We start from the raw sequence: 11,814 nt of genomic DNA on the forward strand, positions 1-11,814 counted from the left end.
ATAAAGTTGAATAAACAAAACAAAGGATGGCAATTGTAGTAGCAGCAGTACTTTGTTTGTGGCTCTACCAATATTAAAGAACATGCTCAAGATGTTCATATGCTCCCCTCTCTGGACATACTTCATTGATTTGTGAAAAAAATTACATTTCAGATAAATCCGTTTTTTACACTTGCCTGATAAATTCCTGTTCTGCTTAAGGTATTTTACCGTAGTTAAAAAACCTGAAAATATGACTTTATATTTTATTGTAAATAGTTAGATTTATTCTAAATGCTGTCGATACCAGAAGAAATACATATCCATGTATATATATGTCTGTATAGGTATTTTCTGCTGATAATTAAATGAATATGCTGGAAACACAGAAGTAGCCCTGATGGGCAGTAAGCAATCTAATTATTCTTGAATTCTGTATCTGTGAATATCTAGATGTTCAAAAGCAAAGCATGACGATCCTAGATTTTTTAAAACTTGTCTTCAATATTTAGGATTCGGAAGTGACGGTTTGATTAATTTAAAGATGGATTCATTAAGGATTATTGTCACTTTATTAAATATAAAATGTTATACAATTTTAGTAGAAGCATCCATTTTTAAATCTAATTCCCTCATATGGAAAAGCTGCAACTGTATTTTTAAAATAGGGGAGGGAGTAAAGTTGGGGTTGCTGTGTTTGGAAAAGTAGCTGCACCCAGGCAGAAATGCTTCTTACCCCATTTCCCTAACTCAAACTTTACTCACAAGCACCCAAGCCTGTGTTCCAGCTGCCTGTGATGAGCCACACCCTGGAGTTATCAAGGATGTACAAATACTCAGAGGCAGCTTCACCCCCTCTCAGGCTCTTAGCTTAGAAAAGCCAATGCCAAGACAGAGTGAGGAAGAGGTGTGTGCAGGGCAGGTGACAAGCAAACGGCCTACAGACAGGGAAGCGGAGGCGACATCTGGAGATTGGCAGCTTTACAGATGAGGACTATCATTCACCTGCCAGGACCCCAAGCTACGGTGAGCAGCATTTCCTGGTGGGAGTCCTGCCTGGAGCTTGGAGCTTTGCCGGGAGCTCAGTGGCAACTAGAAAAGGAACAACCACACTGAAGCAGCACCTCATCCCAACTAGTGTAAGAATGTTTGGAAGGAGGTGAAGGTTGCATGCCACTTTACAGGCATTATAGACTTTATACACTTTATATAGACTTTACACACTTTATAGACTTTTGCTTGGGCTAAGTACTAATGGACTGAGTATTAAAGTCGTATGTACATGGCAACACCACCTTGCAAGTCCTAGAAGGGTGGAGAGCAATAGTCTGTTGTTGGGGAAGGTGGGTGCTGCAATAAAGCATTTTGTACAGATTTGCTACGCTGTGGTGTGTTCAGTCCTTGGAAAACAAAGAACCCTCACAGTCCTGCTTCATGAAGGCTTCATTGAGGATTATTGTGACTTTATGAAATATAAAATGTTATACAATTTTAGCAGAAGCATCTGTCTTTAAATCGAATTCCCTCATATGGAAAAGCTACAACTATTTTTTTTTAATTTGTAAATTGCTTTGAATTTAATTTTATCATAGGGAAATAAGGTATAAATGCACAAATTAGTAACAACTTTAATAAAAAAAGCACACAAGTGACATTGAATTTTAACTTAGCAGAATTTGCTCTTCAGGAAAGCTCTTAAAGTGATTAAGTCTGTCAATGTGCAACTGAAACATTATTTTGTAAAAATACCATATTCCAAAGCTGCATAGAAAGCCACTCAGCAAAATTTTCAAAACTGGTTTGTGGTATCTGTTCAAAGAGAAAAATTCTCGCTTTGGTGTGTGAGTCTTTGTACCATGCCTAAAGGAGCTCTTCAGTTTATGGCCAAAGTCAGTGTGTGTCCAATTTTGTGGATTAGCCACAGCTGGTACAGGCTGTGAATGAGAAGTTTCATTTTGTACTCAGCAAGTGAAGCAGTGTCATCCTTATTTTGCAGCTCTTTCTCGAAGCCACATGAGCGAGGGGAGAACTCAATTCAGAGGAGGTGAAAGATTTATGCCCACTTGTGATGATGCAGGAATCCATCTTCATAAGGTGACATGCTATGGGGGTAAAGAAAGCAAAGCAAATGATTTTATAAAGTTATATAGTGTGACAACATCTTTTTTGTAAATAAAATAAGCTAGTTTATATTTAAAAAATAATACCCCAACCCAAGGAACCAAATATTTATAGCCACTGAATGCTATCATATTCTGAAAAGGTTTCAGAATTCTAATGGGAAAATGTTTTAAAATGTATAATGCTTTAAAGGTTTTTCTGTATATCCATAAGACATCATTAAAAAAAACAACACAAAAATGAATTACAATAAAACATGCATTTGGAATTGCAGCTCTTGCTGTTAATTGTGTCTGCTCAAGTCAGCCTGACTACATCCATGTCTATCTCACAACAACAGCTACCTGGTTCAGGCCAGAGATCTATCTGAATCAGCATCCTGTCCTCACTGCGGCTAGCCACAGGCCTAAAAACAGCTCCCAAGCTGAACAAGAATAACACCTTTTCATTTTCCCTGGTAAATGGAACCATACTGTTTGACAAGCATACCGTTTCCTTTGCAAAAGGTAACATATAGCCATGATGATTAGAAATTATTGGTAGTCTTAGGGCTTATTAGACAATCAGGTTAACATGCTTTCAGCAGTCTGTGGCAGAGCACAAAAGCATGCAATTGTAATTTGCTTAGTTGCAATAGTTGAACTCTGTCTTGGTAATGAGGCTGGCATGTGGTACTACTCTGACAGTTTCCCGTGGGACTAATTAAGATGCCAGCAGAAAAAGCATCTACCAACAGTTCTCCCTAACATGGGATAGGGAAGGGGCTGGGAAGAAAGCGAGTTTTGACAGACGGCTAGATCCACAGGTCTAACTATCTATCTAAACCTAATATGTGGGGTGAAGTGGGCCACCTGGTAAAACAGAAGAGGCTCTCCCCTCTTACTTCACCTGGAAACCTCCACATACCTGTGGATGATCCACAGATTCTCTCTCCCACTTTCTTTATCTTCTCGTCTCTTGGTCTAGCTTTCACTCTACTGCTCTCTCACTCGGTCTCTCTTTGACCCATCTCACACTCTTAACACTTGTACTAATACTTGCTATATTGCTACCTCTCTCACCTGCTCTCACCCATCTGGCTCACTTATCTGACTCTTGCTCTAATGCTTGCACTATTGCTAACACTTGCTTTTACTCATCTATCTCACTTGTCTCTTGCGCTCTCTCTTTCTACCGCTTGCTCTATTGCTCATCTGTCTCGTTCGCTTGTCTCTCTCATTCGTGCCTCTTCTACTGGCTTACTTTTTTATCTCACTCATCTGTCTCTCATGTTCTCTCACTCTATCAATCACTCAGGTCTCTCATCGTCTCTCTTGCTTTGTCTAACACAGTTGACCAGGAGCTGTTAACAGGTGCTGGCAGGTACTTTGCCATTGCCCAAGCCGAAACAGCCATGAAGGAAGTCATCAGCAACTACAGAAGAGGGGACATGCCTACAGCAGCCAACAGGAGTTGGAAAGATCTCAGCTTCTGCCTCATCATCATTATAGCTGCCACCAAAGCATCATACGTCATGCATATAGTGAAGTTTGAAAAGACAGAAAACACCTCCAAGGATAGGTAGCCTCAGCAATGGGATGGGGATGAGAGGAAGGCTGCATCATGAAGATGGGTCCTTCAAAAACAGTTTGCAAGGAATCTTTGAGTCAATCTGACTCTTTGAAGTCATCTAAGCTGCTGGCCACTGTATCTATCGCAATGAATTCTATACATTTGTACTTTGTGAAAAAGTTCTTCCTGTCCTGAATCTCTCAATATTCAGCTTTGTTTGATTGATTCTGAGAGAAAGATGGATCATTCTTTATCATTTCACCATTCTTTTCCTAAACTAAAAAGTCTCAAATGTTTTAAATTTTCTTCACAGTGGTCTTCCTCCAGCTCTTTGATAAACTCAAGTACCCTTTTCTACATCTTTCTCAGTAGTACCATATTTTTTTTAAGGTATATCTAAATCCAAGTATGATAGAACCATACATCTGTACAGCCGCTATGACACTGGAAACTCTATTTTTAATCTGAAGATAGCATTTTCAGCTCTTTGCTGATCTGTTTATAACGTTCTAAATAATTTGGTCTTGTTAGCAAACTGACCACCTCAGTAGTCACTAGGCTAATTTCAAATCATGTATGAACAAGGAAAAAAGCATCAGTCTCAAGACAGAGGATACATTTTTCCTTTATTCCTGCATTGTTTTCTTTTCCTCTACCAGTTACCGATTCAGAAAAAAACCCCCTGAATTTGGGAAAATGATTTAATTCTTTCATCTTATAATCAGTAAGGGCATGTTGAGCTTTACTCTGGATGAAGTTGTTGTAAAGCTTTAAACAAAAATACTTGATTTGTACCAATGTGCTTTGTGAAGCAACTGCTTTGAATGCTTTGTGCAATCTTAGTAATCAAATAAATGAGATTCAAAAGTGCTTAAATTCAGAACAATTGTGCATTTTATTATCTTCATTTTTTGTAATGAATTGGAAAATTAAAGATATTGGTGGTTTAAGAAATTTCAGTGATGTATTTCAAGAAATGCCTTAATATCTATCAAGTAAATTGGGGTGAACAATGTACAACCTTCCAGATTTTGGGGCTTATAAATCCCTGCTTATCTCCCAGTTTCCTACGCCGGCTAGGATATGACTTCCTCATCCATGATGAACATTATAGGAAAAACTAATTCTATTTTGGATTATTTATTATATGAAATGGGTTGGGCCTTATTGCCACTTACCTAGAGCTGAGTGCTACAGAACTAAATATAACTTATTTTGGAAAAATATGAATAAAATTATGTTGAAAATTACAGACTAGATCTTTATGTCAGACTACATCTTTAAATCAAGCTCCACCTTCATCTGGGAAAATTGGGAATTAAGCATAATTGAAATCAAGTTTGGTTCACACCATCTTGTAGATGCATTACAATCAAAACATTCACTGCCTGCAGTATCTTTAAAAAATAACACAACAAGAAAAAGGATAGGAATGGCAGAAGAAAACAAGTAAACTGAAGCATTAATTTATACTATGACATAGTTGTTATAATCTATAATCTATATAATCTATATCCAGGTTGAATGCAACTATTTAGGGAAGAGTGCACGAAATAGAAATGGATTTCTCAACACTAATATTTTGTAACTAGACAGAAAGGTGTTGTCAGGTGCCAGTGAGAAAGCCATTCTATCTTATTTCTCAGATAGAGAGACCCTTCATCCCATCTCCCCTTCTGCAACTAGATTTTAAAATGTATTTATATACAAATATGTCTTCAAGTTTTATGATGCCCTGTATCATAAATGTATATTATATTTTAAATCCTGCTACTTTATGTTTCAATTATGCTTTAAATCTAAATCTTGCTATGCTGGCAAACCACCAGACAAAATATCCTTTTGTCCACTAGCCCAATCCAGACAGATCTCTCACCTGCCATGAATTTCTTATAGTCCTGGATTGATGAACTGGATCTGTAGCCTGCCTTTCCACTAAAGGCAGCTAAAAATAGAGAAGAAACAGAAAAATTAATTGAAAACACACTTGACCAGAAGCCTATGCCAGCACAAGAGAACGCAGGTTATGGTGTAATGTTGCATATCATCAATGTATTAATCCCACACAAGGAGACAGCAATTTAAACGACAGAACGCATGGCAAAAAGAAACACATTTTGCGACAGATATATTTTTGCTGAAAGGTAGTTTCTTATCCTGCATCTAGAGCTGGTATAGCCTGGGGAAACTAAGCAACTTTGAGACTACAGGATATGGTATAACCATGTTCCCTTATGCCACCTACATCCTTTGTCCCGGATTGCGCCGGGGGCGTACAAATAATGAAGGCAGGGGAGGCGACCGCCTTGGGGCCCGTGGTCACAGGGGCCCAGCAGCAGACTCCCCTTGCTCCTCCCCCTTCAAGAAACCTGCACGTGTGGAAAGGGATTCCTACAGCCGCAGCGGAGGAGCGGCACGCCAGGAAAGGGCGGGCGAGCGAGCGAGCGAGCGAGCGAGGGAGGGCGGGAAGGAGGAGCTTCGCCGCAGCCACGGATCTCCTGAAAGTAGGGCGAAGAGGGGCCGGCCGAGCAGTCAAAGCGGAGCCCTGGGGAGCCCTAGCGGCTTTCCTGCCTTCTCTGCGGGGCGGCTTTCCGTGGGGCTCAAGTCCGACGATGCAGCGAGGGCGGGGGACCGAGGGGTTGCGCTCCCCCCTTCCTCCCACCCGCCCTCCGTTGCCGCAGCCTGCCGGGGCGCGGCGATCGCTTTGGGGCTGGGAGGCTTCTGCTGAGCACTTCCGCTGCTGCAGGTAGCCTTTCTGCCGCGCGCCGTCGTTGGAACAGGCTGCTAGGGAGCTCTTCCGGCGAGGCGCGTGAACAGTCCGTTGGAAGTGCCTCCCCCACAATAATACCCCCCCCACCGGCTAAATTCACAAGTCGCCCTCCCACTTGACTCATCCTTGCGGAAGCGCACTGTGGTTGCCAAACAGTCAGAAGGCTGGTGGCATCTTTTTATTAAAAGACATGCACTTTCGTGGGCTGCAGCTCAGTTCATCAGCCGCACAAAGTACGTGAGTCGGAAAAGGCGCCGCCAGACTCCTGATTTTTTGCAACCGCTGGCAACGCGGCTCTCCTACGAGGTCCGCGCTACGGTTGGTTCCTGAGATCCAACCAACGACAGAAAAGAGACATTTTCTGTCAGCCTAGAGTTTAAATTTACTGAGCATACTGTTCCGCTGCACTTCCTAGCGCGGATGAAATTACATGAAGGCTGTTAGCAGCGAATGTTCCTCAGCTACCAAAATAGCTGGCTGGGAGAAAAAAAGCGTTTTCCCCGTGACAACGTGAGATGATGTGTCACCACCACCATATCCCTACCTCGAGGGACGCCTGTGTGTTTTAAAGGGCTGCCTCCGTTGGTTAACTTTATTTAGGCCAGTGGCCCGCTTGAAACAAGACACACCCGCCTCCATTACAAACTGGTGGATTGATGATTGTGCCACTAAACAGTCAAGAAAAGGCCTCCGGCTTGCCAGGGCGCCGGCCTCCTAGCCGTTTTCAAAATGGCTGCCGCGCAGCGCCCCCAAATCTTTCCGTCGCGGCGTACAAAGCAGCGGGGGCGGCGGCGGGGTTCGAAAGCCGACGGAGGCGGAGGGAGAGGGGGGTCTCTCTTCAGGGAGGGGCGGGGTGGCGCTTGCAGCAGAGTAGGAAGAGCAGCCGAGAAAGCGTGTATAAATAATAGAACGAGAAGCGAAAGACAAATGCGCCGAAGTGGAGCCGCTGGCGGCAGTGAAAGAGAATAAGGAAGGAGCCTTGAGGCAGGCAGTGAGGGAGAAGCGCTTCCTCGACCTAGACCAGGGTGTCCCTAAGTCAGGCTGCATTTGGCTAGCCTTCCTTCTGCGCGTCCTCCCCCTCTTCTTCCGAGGCGTATGCGGCGCCTTACAGAAGGAGCGGCGGCGGGGGGAACTTCGCTTGCCAAAGAAAGAAACGCCACACGCAGCCGGGGATGTGACTTGTGTCGTTGCAATATGGCCTCATGATTCATTCATTTCCCAAGATTTCTTCTTCTATTCAGAACTGATCTGGGGCTGGCGTTCGCTCATCATCTCTGCAATAAGATGCACGGGGTGGAGAAGGGGGGAGGGGGTTGGAAGGAAGAATATAAATGCTTCACTGGAGCCAGACTGAGACGAGGGCGGTTGCTGTCAATATCCCGGTGTTGAAATACATTTACAGGCTGGGGAAGAGGGAGGAGACCGAGAAAGAGGCGGAGGACGAAGGGAGAGCGGTGCGTGTGGGAGGCACGCTGCAGTACTGCTGTTGCTACTGCTACCCAGGAAGAAATACCTTCCTAAGGAGAATAAAGATGGGCTCGCAGTTTGAAGTGCCTAGAGACCGCCTTGAAGTACTAGCTTTACTGAGCTCGATCCAGCGCTAGTGAATTGTTACGGTCTGGGGCGCCGAAACCCAGGCTTTGCCTCTGCAAACTCGAGTATTGCTGAAATACAGTAACTGGGATTTCAGCAACCACAGAACTGTAACCCCCGATCGCTAGCAATTGGACGTCTCGGGGTCTGCCTATGTGCATATGACGCCAAACAGGGAAGGAAAGAATAGGGAGGGAACAAGCTTTATCTGAGTCACCGCTTAAGGGGTAGACTGGGTAAGCCTATTTAAAAATATGACATCTGCTGCCCTTTTCTTAGCCGTGCGCGCTGGTGAGCACTTCGGCATAATCCGCCCCGTGCAATGCGGAACGGAGCTCTGGATGTCACGGCCATTTACAATGATCACCGTCTTGGAGGCGGTGGCTGGAGGAGAATCTATTCCTCCTCCGTGACGACACGCGCTCGCCTCAGCTCCCCTTCCTCGCTCGCTAACTGTAGCCTGATGGCGACGGGAAATCAGCCCTTGGTCTTCTGGAGACGGGAAAATACGAACGACCTTTTTATTAATTTTTTTTTAAATGGAAGTAGACTGTAAACGATTCCCATTCTTTGCTCCACAGAACATCCGATGCGGCGCCCAATCAGATGAAAGGCTGCTTGGACGTCACTGAAGCTCTCCTTGCGTGCCCGCGCGCTGGTGTCTAAGCGCTGCCAACTGCAGCTGTTTTTCTGATCGGAGCCTCCATTAGACCACCGCTATTGATCTCTGATTCATGCCGTAGAGGCGGCGGCGGCGGCGGCGGCGGCGGCAGACGAACTGGAGGGTAGGCACAGAGAGAAAGAGAGGGAAAAACCGAGAGAAAGAGATGGATTGAGGAATAAGCGTAGACCGAAGCCGAGCCTGTGCACAGATAGGAGATATCCCTAGATCTTCTTGCGGACTGTTCACATAGGTTGAAGCCACGGGTCTGTGCTTAAAAAGAAAACTTAGCGGGTGCACGCACAAATAAGATCTATGCATCCGTGTTAGGATTAATATATGTCTCAGCGTATGATTACGAACAATGGGCAAGCAAACATACAGCTGTATGCACGCTGATGGAAGGAGGCGCACGCGCACTGGGTATTTAGCAATATAACGAAGATGCGCCTACAATAAAATACTTGCAACAGCTGGGGAAGGAAAAGGCGCGATGCGGGAGACTGGGACCTGAAAAGCAAACTTCATCCGCCGTCAAAAATATCTGGCGCACATGAAGGGATAGCTCTGATTGTTATGGCAAACCGGTTTGATATAGGAAGCTGTACGTCAAAATAAACAAACAAACAGTGCCTTGCCCATCCACAACAAATAAAAACGGTTTAATAAAACCATCAAATGGTGCCTTTTTCTTTCTCTGTCAGCCTCTGCCTAATGCGGAGGGCTTATTTGTCCTCTCCTCATACACGCACAGCCCCCGCCCCCGCCTCCAATGAGATAGCTGAGTTTTAGGACATCCCTGGGTTTTTATGCATCCTGAATGTGCATGATGGACACACAGCGAGAGTGTTGCAGTAACAAGTTGCTTTTTCAATTAGCAGCGGCGGTGCTTCGTGGTGCCTAATCGGCGACATTAGACACATAGTCTCTCCCCCCACCTCCCGCCCACCCCCCACCCCCCCGCGCATTCTCTGCAATCCTTTTCCCTTCGGAAGGAGATGGCGTTGAAATTATTCGGGCTGGTTACTCTCCCATCCTTTCCTTGAAATGTGTATTCCAACTAATAGCTGGCAATAATTCCTTCTAGCATGTTAAGCGTGCTCCAGCGCATTTTGGGGGGGGGGGTAGAAAACTCCGGAAAGAAAGCTTTTCACAATAACTGCTTGTCAGCCTGACAGACTGTAACTGTGAACAATATACAATTAAGGACGGGGGGGGGAGGGGGAGACGGAGGGAAGGAAGGAAGGAGGGAAGGAAGGGGAAATCAGAAATCAGAACCATTGTGCGGGGGAGGGGGACAGAGGAGCGGGTGGGTGCTGGTAAGCCCTTTTCATCTTTCAGGAAAAAAAGAGGGGTCGAAAAAGACGAACAGGAAGCCATTATGGAAAGATGCTATACTGAGCGGGCTTGTTTGCCAAGCTAAGGGCACCCAGCTCGGAGCACGCTTTCGAGTCCCGCCCAGACCTGTGCCTTGCCACTCTCGTTTTAATGACTCTGCCAGGGGTGGCTCTGGAAGCCTGGGGCGAGCTGCCGCGGCATCAGGGCGCCCCCGACCTCAGAGACCAGGCGGGATGGTTGTCAGACCCAGCTCAAAGCCACAGAATCTCTGGGTTGCCTTTTGTTGTTGTTGTTGTTTTTGAGTCCAAGGGAAGGAGGAGGGGGAGGAGATCCGTTAAGGAAGAGACCCGCCGCTGCCCTAATAATGAAATAACGCACAATTAGAAGAATAGGAGGGAGATCTAGGGAGACCTCTCCTCGTCTCTGAACTCGACGGAATTGCCCGGTGTACCTCCCATCTGCTGACGTTTGTTGTTTTTTTGTTCCTTTGCAGCCCTTCCTCGCTTCCTTCCTTCCTTCCTTCCTTGCTTGCTTTCTACCTGATAAGTAGTTGGGGGTGGGCTACCTGATTCAGCCAGAGACTTTGATTTGTGGGATTGACAACCTTATTATGCAGCCAGGCTTATTATTGATATTATTCCCTTCTCGGTTGCCATGACCACCTTGTGAGAGACATTCAATTTTCTCTCTTCCATCATCATTATCTATGAGGCCATCTGTTGTGGAAAATGAATTCAGCCTCATTTGCATGACTGATAAGCAATTTTTTTTTATCTATTTAACAGAAGGTCATATGCCGGGGATTTGGAGCTGGTGAGAAAAAAAAAAAGTAGAGGGGGAGGGAAAGTATATGGAGAGAAGGAGGGAGAGCGTGTGCATTAGGGGATGTATGTGGAAGTAAAACAGATCCCTTAGGCCTGCTAGTCTTTCGTTCTGAATTTGTCATCCCTGCCAGGGAGATGTTCCTCTTCTGCCCCCCTCCCATACTTGCACACTAAACAGAGTAAGTGTGTGAGAGAGAAAGCTGTTTTTTCTTCAGTCTACATGCACCCCCCTCCATTTTTTAGTTCAGGTGGGAACATTTAATTTTCTTTTCCTTTAAAAATCTCTGAAATGTGGGATATTTTTTCAACGATCAATGAAGGGTAAAAAAGGAACTTTTCTGGGGGTTCTCCATGGTATGCTTCAAATTTGTATCGTTCCTCATCTGTTTAAAGTTGCAGCAAGCTAAGATTTATGGGGGTTTGCTTTTTGCATTTTTACTTTTTCTTTTGTCCTCTTCCTCCCCGCCCCCTTTACCATGTTGACATTTCATATATTTTGTTTATGATGGTAAATGAAGTTTGCGGATTGTGCTCAACTGAGGGTTGATTCTCTGAAGTAAGTCAGAAATCTAGATCTTGCTTTGCTCAGTTATTGGGGTGTTTCATATTTGTCTTGTTTACTCCTCCACCCCATTTCTCTGACTTCGAACAGTGTATTTGCTGTGCTGTCCAGAGGACTCAGGAATAGCCTAAAGTAATATGATGGCAAAATATGTTATAGCTGTATGAAAGTATTATCTTGCATGCATGAAGCATCTTCCTTATATCAAATTATGCATGCTGCACATTAACTGCTTGATAAAGCAAGTGAGGCAAAATTGCACAGATATTCCTAGATTAGTTGAAAATTACACTTACTTAAAATGAGAACTTAAATACATTTGGAATGTAACACTAATTTCACACTTTACATTTATACTGACCAAATGCAGATTGTGCTTTTAGAATAACATATATGTTTTTAAAACACTCTGATG

The 11,814-nt window shown here is 44.4% G+C and overlaps 1 long non-coding RNA gene across 1 annotated transcript; it reads right to left on the minus strand.

The window, feature by feature from the left end:
- Window positions 1-331: 331 nt before the first annotated feature.
- LOC148217023 (uncharacterized) lies at window positions 332-6,459 on the minus strand. Its single transcript, XR_015795445.1, has 3 exons — window positions 6,223-6,459; window positions 5,528-5,596; window positions 332-2,081 (listed from the first exon to the last, which is right to left on the minus strand). It is a non-coding gene; the product is annotated as an uncharacterized LOC148217023 (long non-coding RNA).
- Window positions 6,460-11,814: the final 5,355 nt, after the last annotated feature.

The sequence above is a fragment of the Python bivittatus genome, unplaced genomic scaffold (genome assembly GCF_059951505.1).
Source record: "Python bivittatus isolate LINGU-HERP-01145 unplaced genomic scaffold, Pbiv_v1 ctg000020_np1212, whole genome shotgun sequence".
NCBI lineage: Eukaryota > Metazoa > Chordata > Lepidosauria > Squamata > Pythonidae > Python > Python bivittatus.